Source organism: Botryllus schlosseri, chromosome 13, assembly GCF_051294905.1.
Source record: "Botryllus schlosseri isolate E-star chromosome 13, Bs_hap1, whole genome shotgun sequence".
In the NCBI taxonomy this organism is placed as follows: domain Eukaryota; kingdom Metazoa; phylum Chordata; class Ascidiacea; order Stolidobranchia; family Styelidae; genus Botryllus; species Botryllus schlosseri.
This window is the reverse complement of record NC_137248.1, coordinates 3,327,286-3,345,444: the sequence shown is the minus strand read 5'-3', so window position 1 is coordinate 3,345,444 and position 18,159 is coordinate 3,327,286. Positions and strand designations below refer to the sequence as shown.

The window sequence follows — 18,159 nt, the reverse complement described above, 5'->3', positions numbered from 1 at the left end:
CCTACTGCGTCAGTACATGCTGAAATCCAGACCAGACGTCATGGTCACGATATGCGAAAGGATTCATTGTTTATGGGTTGGTGCTTGGTAGTAACCTTAACCTAGCAGCCCAATTATGACGTTGCGATTACCCTATAAGACTATCGACAATACCGTTGCCGGAGCCTGACCATATTTTAATTTATATTTACGAAATCAGTACGACAGTAGCTTTCGATCAAGACCAGATTCCGTAAATTCTGCGCTCTGGCAGATAACTTTTGGATTGCCAGAAATCCTACAGTCGCTGCCGCAAAACAATTCTGGTTCCAGCCTCAACGAAGCGGAACGAAGCTGCAAAATTGGTCGTTGCCTGTCCAGTGTCCATTCGATAGCTTCATTGTCATATGCGCTGATAATTGTCAGCTACTGAAGCAATTAGAACGATTTTGAGTCGAATAGGCATGACAACATGCCTTATTTCAAATATTTATATGGTTTATTTCCAAAATATTCGTGATCGACACACTTGAGAATCTATAGAGCAGCGGTCGGGAACCTATGGCTCGCGAGCCATATATGGCTCTTTTAGGTATCAGATATGGCTCTTTGCCAAATATTTATTTTTGTACTGAATTGATTATTATTGCAGCGACTTGTTGGTAAATTTTCATCACGGCCAAAATGATTATTCTCGTGACAGTATAAACGTGTCTTTGAGAGGTAAAGACAATCAGGTTTAGGTGCTCGGAACCCCTCTTTCAAAAATCATCAAATTTAAGTTACTGTCACGTCGGCAGCTAATATCATTCGCGAATTCTATGTACCCGACTCGAAATCTTGAATTTTGTGACACGTTGATAAATCAAAGAGCATAGCAGACATGACGACGCCCATTTCAAAACGCAGTTTTCAAATACACAATGTCATCCTGATCTACGGCCCGAAATTAACTGTTGGGGATGTGACATTCACAATTACAAGCTCGAATTACAAATAGCGCCATAGCTATCCACGTTCTTGATTGGTCAGTATAGCCCTGTGCAGTACCGGCGATAAAATATATGCGTGTAGCGCAACGTTATGTCACCGCCGAATACTTTGAGAATTCAGAAGTCGATAAGTATTTCGATTTTCGGAATAACGTGTGACAGTCACATTCGATTAATATCAGTTATAATAAATTATATGCTACTTACGATGAATTGCGTTATCAATGGTTAGGCTTGGCACGTCTGTGCCTTACCTCACGTTTCGAGCTTTATTTTCGAGCAATAAATACCAGTTTTTACACAGAAAATATGGCGCACACGAGGAATCCCATGCAGTGAGTTCGATTAGTGCTACGATGAAGTCACGAATTTTCAATTGTGACGTAACAGTTAATTGGCATGTATGGCTCTTTGGGAGTTGAGATGGAAAAAATAGGGCTAATATGGCTCTTCGGACAAAAAAGGTTCCCGACCACTGCTATAGAGGCACGCAGTTGGGGAACGACTGATATAACGGTTTCGCACTGGCGTTTTCGGTGCTGTGAGCTCAGTGCTGGATAATACAAACAGTCTAACCAAAATAAAAATAAAATTTATTTATGCATGAATCATTGATTGATTGATTATGATTACGGTCATTACGACTATACAACTGCAGCTAACGGTCGCTAATCGTTCTCCTTCTCACGCATGAGCTTAGTGCGACTAAATATTCATCATCTACATGCGTATACGTATATTGCATATTGCATATTGCATATTGCGTATACGTATATTGCTATATAGCCTATAGCAACGATGGGTCTAGCAAACATGGATAATACTATCAAAGCGCCGGTACCCGGGTCGTACGTTACGCATGGAGAAGTTGGGCCTTCGACCTGGAAGAGACAGCTTGATTTTCTCATGAGTGTTTTAGGAATGACAATCGGTCTCGGAAACGTGTGGCGATTCCCGTATCTTTGTTACAAGAACGGTGGAGGTAGGCTGTAGGGTAGGCTGTATCACATTACTGCTGAGGTTTCTACGTTTCCAATAAGCGTAGCCAGAAGGGGGCGAAAGGAGCCATGCCCCCCCCCCCTGCATCACATTTTTCGTAAATTAAAGTTTAGTATTTTGAGCACATGTATTCAACTTTAAATTTTTCTTCGCGCTTTGCGTGATATATAGTTTCGGTGATTTTTTTAATTGTTGAGTGCCCGCCTCTTGATATCTCGAAATGTAAAAAATAGGCCCAAATAAAAATACGCATGATGTACAGAATTGAATCTAACTGTATTCGTGTTTGCCATACTGCCAGCGGTTGCGGGACTATTATGCATCAGCTTTTCGGCGCCAAAAAGACACACCAAGACAGATGTGTTTTAGCCAACACCAAGTGCGATCCCAGACAGATCGTCGGCGTTGGAACCTTAGACGAAGATTGCGAGAGATGGCCTAGTCCTTGCAATCTGAGTGTCGCGGAACAAATGCAGGGAGCAGAGGCAATAAATATTGCGCTGCATGAATAAATGTAAATTGGGAATCGTGCGTATCTCACCAAAGACCAAATTTCTCTTTTAATTAACTGTGAAACGTGTGAGCGATGTTTTGAGTGGCGACAACTTTTTCCAGAGCTTACGAAAAACAGCATGCTTCAATCAAGTAAGTAATTCCATGTGGCCCGCCCGACGCTCACCCTCCAGAAACTCATAAATGGTCTTTCCGTGTGGTATGGACATTTTAGCTCAAGATGAATAATTGTGTGCCTTCTAAATCTTTGAAGCACCCCAATTGGAGGATAGATCGAACGGGGCCCAAAATGTTTTCGTAAATAATCATAAATTCCTAGACTATTTTTTGTTGGAATCACTAAACTTGAAATTTTTCTTCACATTTTCGGCGTCGTTGATATATAGAAATGTCCGATTGTCAGTTGTTAATATACGCCCTGAAATGGTCGGCACCGAAGAGCCCTGTCTTGGCAATCTGAGAAATGACACCCTGGTTTTCCATAACATTATGAATGTGGGTGGAAGATCACCCCAGATTCTAGAAGTTATTTTAATCACCCAATAATTGCCCAAGACCATCACTTTTTACAATATTTTTTCAGATCTTTGAAAGGTGGGGTATTTTACCTCATCAAATTTTTCCCCCCTCCCCCCATTGTTCTTCACATTAGGCTTCTATGGTTTTCGGGATATTCGTTATATAAGCATGAAGTGTAGCGTCATTGATCTCCCTCGGCTCCTCCCTCGGCTTCCCTATTAGCTTTGGCTTTCTGGTATAGAATATGTAATATATGATAATCGTTCGATGATCACTTTTCACGGTGTTCAGTCAGTCACTAAATAACGCACGTTGTTGCGCACAAGTACAGCACACGCGCGTCAACGAAGAACAACTACCATATGATCAGGACTGAATACAAGAAAACGCATTGCTCTATCAATTATGCCGGACCCCAATTGCGTGGAACAGCATCTCGCCGGCTATCCGACAGTCGTCGAGCATGTCCGCATTCAAGTCGAAATACAAGCAATTTCTTCTAAATCAATACTAGCCACTCTTCAGGATTACCGGACCACGACCTAACATCGACCTCGCCCTTCGCCACATGCCACCTCATTTTGACGCTTGCGTCTTATATTCTCTGCATTACTTTTCATTCAGTGTGCATGTCTCTTATTTACTTCGCATAGGCTAAGGTGGGTGTATGCTCTTAATGGCTACTCCAAGTTGTTTCGACACCTTCCTATCTTCTCATGGTATCGCAGTCTTGTGATGTTTTGAAACGATGAAAATATTAATAAACCTGATTGATTGATTGATTGATTGCAGGTGCGTTTCTGGTAGCTTATGTAGCGCTACTGGTATTATTCGCTCTTCCACTCATCGTTCTGGAGGTTTCGATGGGCCAATACTCACGTCGGAGTGCTATGTCCATATGGAGACTGGTCCCAGTATTACAAGGTAATATTATATCTTTGTAGGCGACAATAATTTCCACCAAATCAAATAAGTTTCTCTGTGTAGGCGGTGTATATCCACAATTCTCAGAAAAAGTAATGTCATTTCTTCTCGTGGATTATGATCTCTTGTTTCAGCTTACCTCTCTCCCTTTACGTGAGAGTCGTGACATGGCAATACGTTTTTCGTGGTGTACTGTACTCAGATTATACTGCGCGTAGTAGGCCCTGCGAGCTGACATATTCTGCTAAACTGTATGCTTATGGATTATTACATTGAGGTCCCAACTCTGTCAATATAGCAATCTCATAAATTTCAGCATCATCATGAGCGAATTTTAATTTAACCACATCTCATCGTTGGCGAATTTCTTATGTAAATATGCACTAATTTCCTTTTGCGTAGGTGTTGGATACGCGGCATACATCATACTTTTTATTGCAAACTCCTACTATCCGATTCTAATGGCCTGGTCGCTGCGTTGGCTAATATCATCGTTTTCCACAACTTCTCCGTGGGCAGTCTGCACGAATGAATGGAATTCTGAGGATTGTGTTCCGATACATGAAGACCGAGCTTCTGATCAGGTCTGCATAACAATGGTACATATCCAATATGGTTCCAGCAATACAATTCGCATATGCTCGACAACCGTCTTGACTCATATTTCATTTGCTATATTTCACTTGCTGTTGAATATGCTGAAAATGGTACATTAATTTACAGACCACGCAATTCAATTTCACTGCCGGAAACGCCACTCAAATACTCAGCAACAACACAGGATCACAGTCATCTGTTGAAGAATATTGGAGGTATATAGCCTAATATCCGGTCGGGCTCGACAACCTGCGACTTACCGTATTTGCTGATTGTATTTAGCTCGAAGATGAATCTTAGCTCATATTTATTTACATGATAAGTAATGAATTACTTTTTCGTTGGTCTCCCATCAGTTATCAATCACCTCTTTGCACGGTTACAGGAGTCTGGACCCGATCCCATTCGAGCTTAGGGATAAGGTGCGAAAGGTTGCCAAACTCTATTTTGACCGGATTAAGCACGATGGAGTGCGAAGTCAAGCTTCAAATTTACCTAGTTTCAATCAAAGTCAATTCCATAAATAAGACGGTTGTTGTCATAGTTACACCAATCTCAAATTTGTCACGTTCCTCTCATTATTTTGCGGAGTGAGCGGCTTTCCTACATTAATTATACTTCCTTAGTATGGGAATACCTTCGCCACCTCACTCAAATGAAATCTCGTGAGGAATCGATGCAGCATTTCAGTGTTGGTAAACTCCAAGGTGCATCGGCTTCAGTGTACCATGTACATGAACAAAATTAGAAAATTATCATTATAAAGGCTCCCGAATCCAATTATACATTTATACAGTATATCTGGTATTCAGGACATATATTCTTGGACAATCGCCTGGACTGGAAGAATTTGGGTCGGTTAAATGGGATCTTGCACTCTGTCTACTAGCAGAGTCTGGCTGTTGGTGTATTTCTCTGTTTGGAAGGGTATAAACTGGACCAGCAAAGTAAATCCAGCACAGAATTCGGATAACATCACGATCGTCCTTCATCAAAAAGTGTTATACAGATCGTCTATGTGACGGCAACGTTACCGATTGCGATGGTCCTTGTTGTCGTTATTCGCGGAGTAACATTGACGGGCGCTTCTGTGGGAATATCGGAATATATATCCACAAACGTGACCAAACTTGGTGATCTCGAGGTGACGTTATTTAAGTAATACGACACTCTTTCATGCAGTGTATAAATAACAAGTTCTATCATAACATACAATATACTTCAGTTGCCTACTCACATTACTTAGCTGATATTTAGAGTACTTTCAATTCAAGTTAGGGAACCGTTTTTTTTTCACTTTGGGTTTTGTAAAGTGGAAAGTAACTTTGGGATAAGTTTGCGTGACCCTTTTGAGTGAAATATCCCCTGGAACAGTCAATGAACATATTTTCGAAGATTTTCCAAGATTGTAACTAAGATTGCACTGCTGGTCGCAATATCTTGCATTTTCGAAATTATACCCACCGCCGATTTACTGCTAATAGTATGCGACGTACGTCTCGACCTGGGCCTACGATATTCGTAGGTCCCGTCTCGACCAAATATTCTTCCACGTGAAATAATTTAGGCACACCACCCGAGGTGCCATCAATATGACGGAGCAAAGGGAGCGTTGAATGCGTCACAGTATCGCAAATATCTCCTAATGGTCAGACGAAACAGTCACTTAGGTTTCCACGCCGGAATGAGGATTTGTAACGTTTATGAGAACTTATGAGTTTTTCACATATTCTTACCAGTAGGTAGCCTTTTACAACCAATTGAAATGTCCTATTTAACGTCCTACTTACTTTAATGTCCTACTTACGATTTCACTGCGTGTAGGTGGATTTAAGCCACAGTCCGAAGGCGAATTCACACAATAACCATCTGGTTGCTGATCCACAAACAATGGCGATTTCGGGGATAAAACGCCTACCCCACCCGTGGGGTAAAACGCCCCACCCCTTAAAGTCCAGTCAATATGAATTGAGTAGCCGTTTATGGGTCCATCACGAATGCCTTCTGGGAGAACTACTTTGCTGGCGAATAAAGGCTATTCCTCTTACTAAACAAGATACATTTCAAGAACTTCCCACTTTGTTTTTGACTTTTCATAATCAGTTGCTATTTCTGGATGAAATTTGTTTTGTTTTCAAAAGATCCGGTGTGCCATGATGAGGCGGAGAAGCATGTATAGGTCTGTATAGGGATTAAATATTTATCGGTTACTTAGTGGCATGCGGTATTCAGTAGGGTATAACGGGGTAAAAAGTCAATAGAGGCGTTTTGCCCCAGCCATGTATAGCAAAACATCAAATCATTGGACATCACTGAATGATAATTTTACATATGATAATTGATACTTGTTGGACTCACCAGACGATCGTGGTGAAGTGGGGACAATATCTCGCGCTCGAATTCCGACATTCAATCCGTTTCGACAGGTTTGGTGGATATTATGACGTTTCCCGCTTTGGGTAAACGTGTTGCCCCACTTTACCCTCTAGAATCTAGATAATAAGCCTCAAGCATTTAAAAGCAGGGTTTCTGGATTCGATTTCGGTGGTAAGTGGTGCCTTACAAAAGCCTAGAATGACAAGTGGGCCGTGCTACAAGTCGGCAGCTCAGGAATCATAACAAGGAATATCGGCCTTGTGAAAATGACCATTGACCGCAGTGGTCGAAAAAGTGAAAAACCATGATTACCAAAAACAACCATTGAAGCTGCAGCTGTGATTGAGCTCGAGTATCTATGGTTGAGATTATGTAGTCAAGCGAATCCTACAGCATGGGTGTTTGGATATCATAGCTGAGGTGTCTCCGCACTACGTTGTCAATCGGAAATCGTGTTTGGGGCGTGTTCGGACATCATGTATGGGGTGTGTTCGGACTGCTTTGGCAATCGGACATCGTGTCTGGGGTGTGTTCGGACGTCATGTGTGGGGGGCGTTCGGACTGTTTTACCACTCGGACATCGTGTCAGAGATATGTTGGTGCTGCGACTGACGTTATTGTGAATATAACGACTATTCTTATTGCGAACATGAGACTGTTCTTATTGTGAACATAATACTGTTCTTATTTTGAACAAAACTGTTCTTACTGTGAACATAATCGAACCAACCCTCCTCAGCCAATCTAGTAGTGTAGGTAGAGAGAACCACCTCCATGCCGTTGTTATGTCGCAACGTACGAGTCATTTATTGTTACCAATTTCAGCTGTGGACTGATGCGGCCAGTCAGCTGGCTTGGACGTTTGGCGTTGGCTACGGATGCCTGATATCGATTGCGTCTCATAATGAACGCCATTACAACGTTATCAGGTGTGCAGTAATTTCATTCGAATGAGTAAGAGACGACATGCGATGTAATTTGTCCGCGATGTCGTAGTTCTTGTTGGCGGCGGAGAATGAGACCAGCGTGCCGGTATCGTGTTAGCGTGTATATCTTGTAATGTATAGGCCTAATGGTGCTATATCATTTCTTTTATTATGCCTAACGTCTGCAGCGTTACTAATAGGTCTAATTCAAAAATATTAAAATGGCAATGAAATCTATGTATATGCCGAAGGAACACTGCATTGATCTGCATCGCAAATGCCGCTACTAGCTTCACGTCAGGATTCGCCATCTTCTCAGTTATTGGCCATCTAGCGGAAATCAAAGTAAGAATTCGATTATTCGGACCTCTCCTTGTTACCGTTAAATGTGGTCGGTAATGAAGTACTACTTTTTCTAGTACTTCTAGTTCGTAATATTTTGTAATCTACTTACTTACTTTTCGCTATTTTCAGTTTGTCAAGTAGAAGTAGTTTAATCCTCCAATCAGAAAGATGGACTGATGAATTTCGGGGCTGTTTCATCGAGCACCAACATTTAACATCTAGCAGCCCGCGGCGTGTCTTAATCTGAAAAAGTGATCTCTAACTCTTTTGAGCGTTTGACCTGTTTTAGCAGACCACCGTTGAAACTTTCTGGACAAAAGAAATGAAATATCTTTTCCGATTTTTAGAAGTAGTATTTGTATTTCTCATTCAATTCCCAGTATCATAATTTGAGTTCTCATTACTTTCAGTTCCTTTGTCTGGAGAACAGACATGTTGAATAAAAGCAAGTGTATAGTAATACCTCTATTCTCAGAAAATAAAGCTACACTATGTGATATTTTTACGATCCGCCATATTTTTTTATTAATGTATACGAATCGCGCAAAGTGTTAACACCGTATCCGATACAACTTCTCCGTATTGCTCTTCCACTAAACTACGGGTCTTAGTACAGGGGAGGACGTCATGCCATGATATTTTCTAAAACGGGGTGTTCGAGTAAACAAAGGATTAATATCGCATTTCCACACCAAAACGATCATTTGCATCCCATATGATGCCGACGAATGTATATTCTGTCGAAAATCGATACCTTCTAGGATGCATCAATATGAATCCAGCTCTCTGCACCTTCCTCATTGCCAATTTGCATCTTTTGAGCGTCCATGCGACCAAATTACGACCGTTTTCACAACTACTTACTTGGTAGAGTTTAAATCAGTCAATACTACTTTTAGGATCATTTTAAAAGTACTACTTCAACCCGTACTTGAGTAGATTATCTCGTCGCTACTTCCACTTCCACTGGAGTAGCTTTCTCGACTACTTTGACCACCTCTGATTACACCCACCGTAGGTTAGTTATCTATAGCTCCAGTCCCTGTGTTTTGACATGTAAGTAGTTCTAATTATAGGTGGGCCTTTTAAAAATTCAGTTGTTTGTACAAGTCTGCTACCATTCCACCGCGACAATAAATATTCCGCTTTGCGGGCAATCATGCACACTCCACATCCGATATAGAATACGCTTCTTATGCTTGTTCTATACATTAATTGCGTTTTATATTCAGAACACTACCGTAGATGCGGTAGCAGAGTCAGGTCCGGGCCTCGTATTCGTGATATATCCAACAGCACTATCGTTGTTGCCATTATCTAATATGTGGACTGCCATTTTCTTCATCATGCTGATACTGCTGGGGATGGACAGCTTGGTAATAATCAACATAGATGATTCTCATGTCGTAACAAACTGTGTTTCGTACACGCATTGTGCTAGTGCAGACGTCCGTTGTATACAACCGTCGTCGGGGCTCGCTTACCCACCAGTTTCGCAAATTTCTAATTCTTATTATTCTCAATATTATCTTACCAACAGCTCGTAACAGAAGTCTACTCGTATTCAATTCAATGTCATCATTATCAGTTTGAATCAGCACAAGATAATCAATCTATCAATCTATCAATCAGACCTTTGCATAAAAAGATACCATGTCTGTTTGACTTTGAAACCACCTTGCTGGTAGTTTTCCATTCTTTTCTGTCTCCTTCTTCAAAGTTTGTCCTACAAGACGGAATTTTCGAATGTACCAAGGACCTTGCACCCGCGTTATCTCGAGGAAAATGGACGCACGAGATCACCCATGCGTTGCTCTCCTTAATCTTGCTTGCCATAGGACTTTCCATGGTCACCAACGTAAGTATCGCGATAATGTTCTAATCAATATCGTTAATTTGCCTCCGCATATCTTCAACCCACAGGGTGGAATATGTATCTTTCATATCGTGAATACTTATACTTGCGCGGGCTGGTGCGTTTGCGTTCTGATTTTATATGAGCTTGTGGGATTTGCTTGGATATATGGAGCAGAAAGAATATGTGAACACATGGAAGACATGATGAAAATTCGGGCACCAAGAATAGGGTTGGTTGTGGCGTGGAGATACATAGGGCCCTTGATAGTCACGGTGAGCATTTTCTATTTGAGCATACGTTTATGTTCATTGTTCATATTCCAGTTTTATTGCCGATGTACCTGTGATTTGTGCCTGATTTCAGAATATACAATGGTAAGTGCGCCAAACGCGTTCTAATTGAAACGGCATAGCTTATGCTGTTCAAAAGCGATATCCCGGGATCGTATCTTGTCGATCTTGAGTTGAAACAAGGTCGCGGGTTTGGTCAAACACGAGATCTCCGAGCGAACAAGATTGATGAGTTCCACTGGATAAAGTAGGCCCACTATACTCCCTAAGTACAACATATTCGTAATATTTGGGGCCATCAGTGTTCGCATTTCGGGCCTCCAAATAGTTGGATCGAATGTGTACGAAATGTAACTACGAAAACTCGTGTATGGTGGATTCTAGATCGATAGTTCAATCTATCCGGGTCAGACCAAAGACCTGATCAGTAAAACTGGTGTCCGTGGCTTGCCTGCTTGGCGCACAGCGTTTCCGGGATAGCACGTAAGGAGTGGCGCCACTGTGCCAGACTTAGAAAGCCTTACAAGGCTATATATGTACCTTCCTTTTACAGCCGCATATACACATCATGAACTCATGCTATGCGTTTGCACATTGTATATCATGAGTTGGTGTACAATTGTACATGCCGCGAAACATCGCGGACATAAATAGATAACGTCCTATTCATATTCCTATGATGTGTTCATGTCCGGTAAAAAGTACACGGCTTCTCGGCCTTTTTGAAATTATTATAACAAAATGTTAATTTGGATCTCCTACACATCATGAATATTTACAAAAACGTATAGGCATAATTCTGTCTCGCCAGAACTAGACACTCACTTTCCCACGCGAGGAATTACTCCTTAATTGTTTAAAATATATATTAGCACTGACATTTTTCAGTGTCTCCTGCTAAACTCCGTGTATGAAATGAAACCGTTGACGTATGATCGGACATATCGGTACGCGACATGGGTAAATGGGTTAGCGTGGCTTTCAGCATTGAGTTCTGTCGTTTTTATACCGCTGACAGCGGTATACGTTATTTGGAAATCGCCTGGAGATACTATATTTCAGGTGACTGTCATATTGATCCCTTCTAAGGCGTATATCCTATATCATCATTGCGTTGTTCCCAGAGAATAAAGAATTCCACGCGATCTTCGGTACCCCCACAGTATGAAGAATCGAAGTCTTGCGACAACTCGATGAATCTTGCTTTCCGAAATTAGGCAATCCCACATTAAACGTGACAGTATTTAGTTTATGGTGCGTGACTTCATTTTGCGCAATACAGATGGATATGTATATATCAATATATATAAGTGTTTTTTTTAACGTTTTTGCATAGTGCCGAGTAAGACTTCATGAATTGTACTCGTAATGGGCGTTGGCGCCAAATTGAATATCGAATCAATATCACCATTTGAAAAGGATGTCGGTACCGGTCATCACAGCTTTAAAATTATCGGCAATTTCCGTAGCGTCACATCATATTAGTGGGGATTCAGCGAACTAAGATAATCTGTTACTGGTATAGACTATGGGCCGGGGGAGGGGATGTTTATATATTGCGTATAGCTTACAGTTGTCCAGATGCAGTCTTTTTAGTTTGCGCATGTCGATACTGCCCAAGCATAGCAATGACTGTAGAGTTATTCAAATAAATGCTTCGAAGTTTTGGAAATGCGCCTTGAGGTGCTAGGTATTGGTTTTATCGGTATTGGTTCAAGAATACGATATAGGTAGGGCATGCATACAATACAAACAGTCTTGTAAGCAGTGTTGGGATGACTCAGGTTAAGACTTTGACTGGAGTCAAGTTTTTTTTACCCCCGTATATTTAAATCAAAACCGAGAAATGTCAGGCTGTGAAAGAGATAAGTCATCGGCCGTTCTCTCACCGCAGTCCTGCAAACGATACGAAATTCCGGAGGGTGATGGATTCGCAGATGCGTCTTACAGTCTCAGACTGTCTTACAGAATATCAACGACTTTTACAGTTGAATAAAAAAGGCGAGTCGTTGAAATATGAACACAACTGAACTTGATATAGATTGCTGGTTGCAGTGTTTGTATGTGATCGCGTAATCTTGTCTACTTTTCATACGGATACTCTTAGAGTTGGTTGGGTAAGTTACAAACGTATTTATTAGGTGATGTTTATGCGTTCGACTCTTTTGAGTGCGGTAAGATGTTAAAATGTCTCGACGCAATATCGATAACAATTAAAGAAACTCAATTTTGACAAACTAAAAACCAGATCGCTGATAGTATTACAAGGTTTCAATTCTTGCTTCAAATCAATATGAGGATTATCTGCTATGGTGAGAAGTTGAAATGCGAAGTTGCGGCTGGGAAAAGCCGACGATTGTGTTAGTGTGACGATAGCGGGATGGCAATCACGCGAATAAATTAAACCGAAATGTAACGGAGCGAAAGTCATCGATCATGTTTGTCAACCCTACTTCAAATCGCGCTATGACAAAGTCAATTGAAATATTCAGATTACGTTTAACTTATCGCGTCGCAAACTCGGTCGCGTCATGTACAAAGTGATTGTTAAGTTGGAAGTGGTTACAACATCGGGATATATTTAATTGATTCAATCTATTGTGTGTTGTAAGATGTTGAAATTTCCGGACGCAATAGAGATAGCATTTTCAGAAACTTGTTAATCTCAAGTCATATGCACCGAGTAATAATTGTTGCGTCTTACAAACCAGTGTCGGGATGACTCGAGTCATGACTTGACTCGAGTCAGACTCGAGTCACCTTTTTCGTATGACTTGACTTGACTCGAGTCACTTTGCTAAAATGACTTGACTTGACTTGACTCGGCGTATCAAAAATGTGAATTGACTCGTGACTCGGAGCAAAATTCACGAGTCAATTTCAAGTCACCAAGTAATCGATGTCGATAAAAATCCCTGTATCTTGCATATGGTCGGACTGTTCGCTAAATGCTGGTGTAACCCGTGAGAGCGACCAATCTTTCAGTGATCGTGCGCTTTACTGAACCTCCATTGTTCTCTCACAAATAAATTGACCGCAAATGAAGTGAACGAAACTTACAGATTACGTTGTCGTAAACTAGTACAGTAAAGTAGTTTAATAGCAAAATGTATATTTCTGTTCTCTGTTCTTTCCTTAATCAAACCTCTTACTTTATTGAAATTGAATTCAAATATAGTTAATAAAGCCTCAACTATTAGCGTGGGCTTGAATTGTATCATATCAATTAGTAAATAGGTAATGTATTTCATCTTATCAATTCGTTTCGCTAGTCTCTATTTTGGCTGGTAACTATAAACTGAGGCTGTGCAATTACTTACGTAGTTTAGCAGTTCTACGTATATGCGAGCGATACAGGGCCTTCTTGCTGCGTGTATATTTGACTCTATATTCGCTCATTGGTTTAGAATCAATGACATCATCAATCTGTATTTCAGACAGCTAGCAAAATGTAATGACGTAATCATGCCTCATACTTTAAAAAGGCAACATGACTTGAATTGTGACTTGACTCGTGACTTGACTTGACTTGACTCGACTTGACTCGAGTCACCTCCAAAAATCGAGTGACTTGACTTGACTCGAGTCACTTTCGAAAATCGATTGACTTGACTTGACTCAAGTCAAAATGTGCAATGACTCGAGATGACTCGTGACTCGAAGGTAGTGACTTGATCCCAACACTGTTACAAACTATCAACGACATTTACAGACCTCAAAAAGAGAGGTCGGTGAAATATATGAATGCAACTGAGATTGATTTAGGTTGGGGTTGTAGTCATTGCTAAGTTACAAACGGATTTATGCGATTGAATCTTTTGAAAATTGTAAGATGTTGAAATGTCGAGACGTGATAGAGGTTGCACTTCAAGTAACTCAATTTCGAGAAAAATAGCAAAATTAATAGCGACAAAAATATCTAGATAACTAATGAAGTTGTGTGATTTCAACCCTTTGTTTCAAATCAATATATGAATAATCCGCCATACAAGTAAGAACAGAGGTGGTCAAAGTAGTCAAGAAAGCTACTCAAGTAGAAGTAGAAATAGTGACGAAAAAATCTACTCAAGTACGAGTAGAACTACTTCTTCCATAAGCAATCTAAAACTACTAGAAGTGGAAGTAGAATTGACTGACTTTAAATCTACTCAAGTAAGTAAGTAGTTGTGAAAACGATCGTACTTTGTTCGCATAGATTGTCAAAAGGTGCAAACTGAGCTATGCGAAAGGTGCCGAGCTTGATTCAAATTGATGCATACCAGGAGGTATTCAATTTTCGACAGCATAAGCATTCTTCAACTTCATGGGATGAAAATGATAGTATTGAAATGGAAATGCGATACTAATCCTCTGTTTAATCGAACAGCACGTTTTAGAAAATATCATGGTATCGCGCACTCCCCCATATTATAAGGCCCGTAGTTTAGTCGAAGAGCAATCCGACGAAGTTGTATCGGATACGGTGTTAACACTTTGCGCGATTAGTAAAAAATATGGTGGATCGTCAAAATGCCTTATTGTGTAGCTTTATTTCCGGAAATTAAAGGCATTACTACGCTTGCTTTTATACTTCGACATGTATGTTACCAGACAAAAGAACTGATATTGACTGATACTGACGAAAGTACTTGATTCTGGGAATTGAAAGGGAAATATAAATACTACTTCTAAAAGCGGAAAATGTATTTCATGTCTTTAGTCAAGAAAGTTTCAAAGGCGGTATGCTAAAACATCTCTAAAACTAAAAAAAAGTATGAGTCCACTTTTCCAGATTAGATTTCGAAACATCGGTTTCAAACGTTATGATGAGCCATATATACTGTGATGAAATATTTAATATGGGCGAAGGGCGATAATGCTCTGTGAACGGAACCACGCCGACCCACCACCTAAATTATATTCACCGATACTTTCATGAAATCATGCTGGCTACTCTGTATCCACTGAGCGCGAAGCGCGACGAAAATTCTGGGCTTTACTCAACTTTTATGAAAAGTAAATGTTGATATTCCGTGAAACAGCTCCGAAACTGAAATTAGCGAAAAGTAAGTAGGTAGATTACAAAATATTACGAAGTAGAAGTAGAAGTAGCGAAAATCAGATCTACTTGAGTAAGTGCCAGAAGTAGAGGAAAACTACTTGAGTACTTCGAAAAAGTAGAAGTACCTCGTTACTGACCGCCTCTGAGTAAGAAACACTATTCATATTATTGAATATAAGAATGGTGGTGTCGGTTGTTGTGGTGTCGGCTACAGTACATATACATTGTACAATTGTACGTACATATTCGTCTTGTCTAGTTTTCATGCGGATGCTATTGGAGTTGTTTGGGTAAGTTACAAACAGATTTACTAGGGGCTGACTTTTTCGATTATTGAAAGATGTTGAAATATTGAGATGCAATACCAATTCCAGCAACTCGATTATAAAACTAACTAGATCACTAATAAAGTTGTAGGGTTTCACGAGTTGGCGTGATTCAAATCAATATGTGAATATTACTAGTGATAAACACTATTCGTATTAACGAATATGACACAGTACCATGTTGACAGACTTAAAATAACATTATATCGATGTCAAGGTGACGAATTAACACATTCGGTTATGATTCAACTTGCAGTTAGTTGTGTAGCGAGTTTGTTTTCAAGTTGACAAATTAACACAGTGATTAAATATTCTCATGATTCTTGTCGCACAATAGTCAATCGCTATTCTGGTATAACAATAGAGTAACAACAGTGTGTCAAACAGTATATCCGTGCTGGTCATTCCTCTCAGTTCAAGTCTCAAATCGCATAATCGGTTTGTCAGTTGCCTCCCTCCAGTTACATTAGCATACGTATTTTGGGCTAAGTCCCCGTCTTCTTGATTCATTCATCCTATGTTTTCTATCTCACGGCTAACATGCCTGTTCATAATTGCGAACGTACGCGCCTGAAACAGACGCGCGTCAAATAAATTTCGGATTATTTCGGATTCTTCGGATTGGATCAGGATCGGATTCGGATTCGACCGATACCGTCGAATTTTAAACATAAAATTCTCGTAATTATTAGTATTTGTGGTGACGACGAAAGCATCTCTAATGGCTATTCAGTTGAGCGGCAAGAATCTGTTTGTCTCCAAATATCTACAACGTGAGATTGTTATAATTCAATACGAATTATATCTTCACCCCAACCGCACCCATTTTTACAGAATTGTATATTGGGCAATGGGTTGGGATGGGTAGTGGGTACGCGGCGACAATAGCTCATCATTTCTCCGCACTGCCACCTTGCGTATCCAAATCAATTCGTATTTTGACCGTGCCATACGATTTATACCAGTTCTATTAACTGAAACGCTCGGGCCGCCAGCACTATATCATTTCTCTTGGTCAAATCGAGAGAGTGATGTTAAAAAATGCAGCGCTGCTTGTCTCAGCACCAGTGTAAAGTAACATATTTGAATCGACTCTTTGAGGTATAGTGCAATTGAATAATATATTCATATTCATATTGAAATAAACACGAATATTTTCGGCTTACACTCGCCAGGGCTCAGGGGTAGTCGTTAGCAACTACCAGAGAATTGATGCGAATGTTGATATACAATTTTCTTTCCAACTCTCTATTAAGTGATGGCGATTAACCCTGACTAGTGTCAGCAGAAAATATTCCTGTTTATTTCAATATTGGTATATTATTCAATTGTATATTGAAGAGCATAATGGTACTGATCTTACTCAAGCTGACAAATTCTTCTTACCGCGTCCAAGTATTCTTCTTTTTTTTATAGATTGTTGTGTATGCCATCATTTCAGTTGCATTTGTAAGCCTAATGTCTATGGTTTGTTTAAGTATTGGGTGCAGCAGTACTTACTATGTATTTCCCGAGGTGCTATAAAATATAAATGTACTTTCAGAGCAGAATTTCTCAACCTGGAGTCCGCGGAACCTCCAAATTTCTACAATGTACCACCACATTGTAATTTTAATTGGTAAATTGATTTTAAAAAATCTTTTGTTTTTCTTCCTACTACCTAAAATGCTGCACACTAATCCAACCCGTTGCCCGACATGCGACACAATGAAAAACGGCAGTTGAGCAATGAGCAAGCGACGCGTTGGTCGGGAACCTTTTGCATCTACATATTACAAATTCTGATTCCGTGGGAGGCTAATGATATTTTTTGTAATGAATGTAAGGCAATTAGCATGTGCATTGTGCATGTGCATTTAAAAGCAAAATCAACACCTGGACAAGAGTAACAGTGCGAATCTATGTTTAGTGTTTACATTGTTTAGTCTTCAGTAGCACGCTTTTATTGTAATCAAGTCACGTTCCAACCAAACAATCCGTGCAGCATGAGCGAGGATAGCCAACCTCAATCGCTCTACTGGCAGTCACGCACGATCCAATCAGTGCCCCTAAACCAGGTAACTGATATCATTTGGTAAACTTTATATTCTCAAATTCTTCGGCAGTAACATGACCTTGCGCTACAAGCCTACATTTTAACGACAGTGTCAGTAAGCTACATAGCAATCGGGAATAGGGATGGATTTGCTTGCAATTTTAACTTGTAATTGGGAATGTCTAATCAAAATTCTCGCCATTAATCGGGAAGTCAATGTGGTTTGGAAACTGCATTGTCATTTGTCGTGCAGGCGCCGCCATGTTTGCATTCCCCCATAATTTCAAGGCGTGCAATGTCGGGTACGTCTGATTCGGTTGGTTGCCGATGTGACTTCGTATCGAACTTCGTGTTAGATTTGTCCGATGTATACCCCTAAATAAGTTGCTGGTGCTGTATTTGCCCTATTATCAAAAAAAGGATTATATTGGACTGGTAA

The 18,159-nt window shown here is 40.3% G+C and overlaps 1 pseudogene across 1 annotated transcript; it reads left to right on the top strand.

Annotated features, from left to right (window-relative positions):
• The first annotated feature begins 1,578 nt into the window (after positions 1 to 1,578).
• On the top strand, positions 1,579 to 11,628 carry LOC145453716 (sodium- and chloride-dependent GABA transporter 2-like; annotated as a pseudogene). Its single transcript, XR_013919887.1, has 13 exons — positions 1,579 to 1,953; positions 3,795 to 3,926; positions 4,329 to 4,510; positions 4,650 to 4,738; positions 5,336 to 5,470; positions 5,533 to 5,667; positions 7,725 to 7,828; positions 8,077 to 8,170; positions 9,403 to 9,546; positions 9,891 to 10,028; positions 10,094 to 10,300; positions 11,207 to 11,380; positions 11,443 to 11,628. The product of XR_013919887.1 is annotated as a sodium- and chloride-dependent GABA transporter 2-like (transcript).
• The last annotated feature ends 6,531 nt before the right edge of the window (positions 11,629 to 18,159 follow it).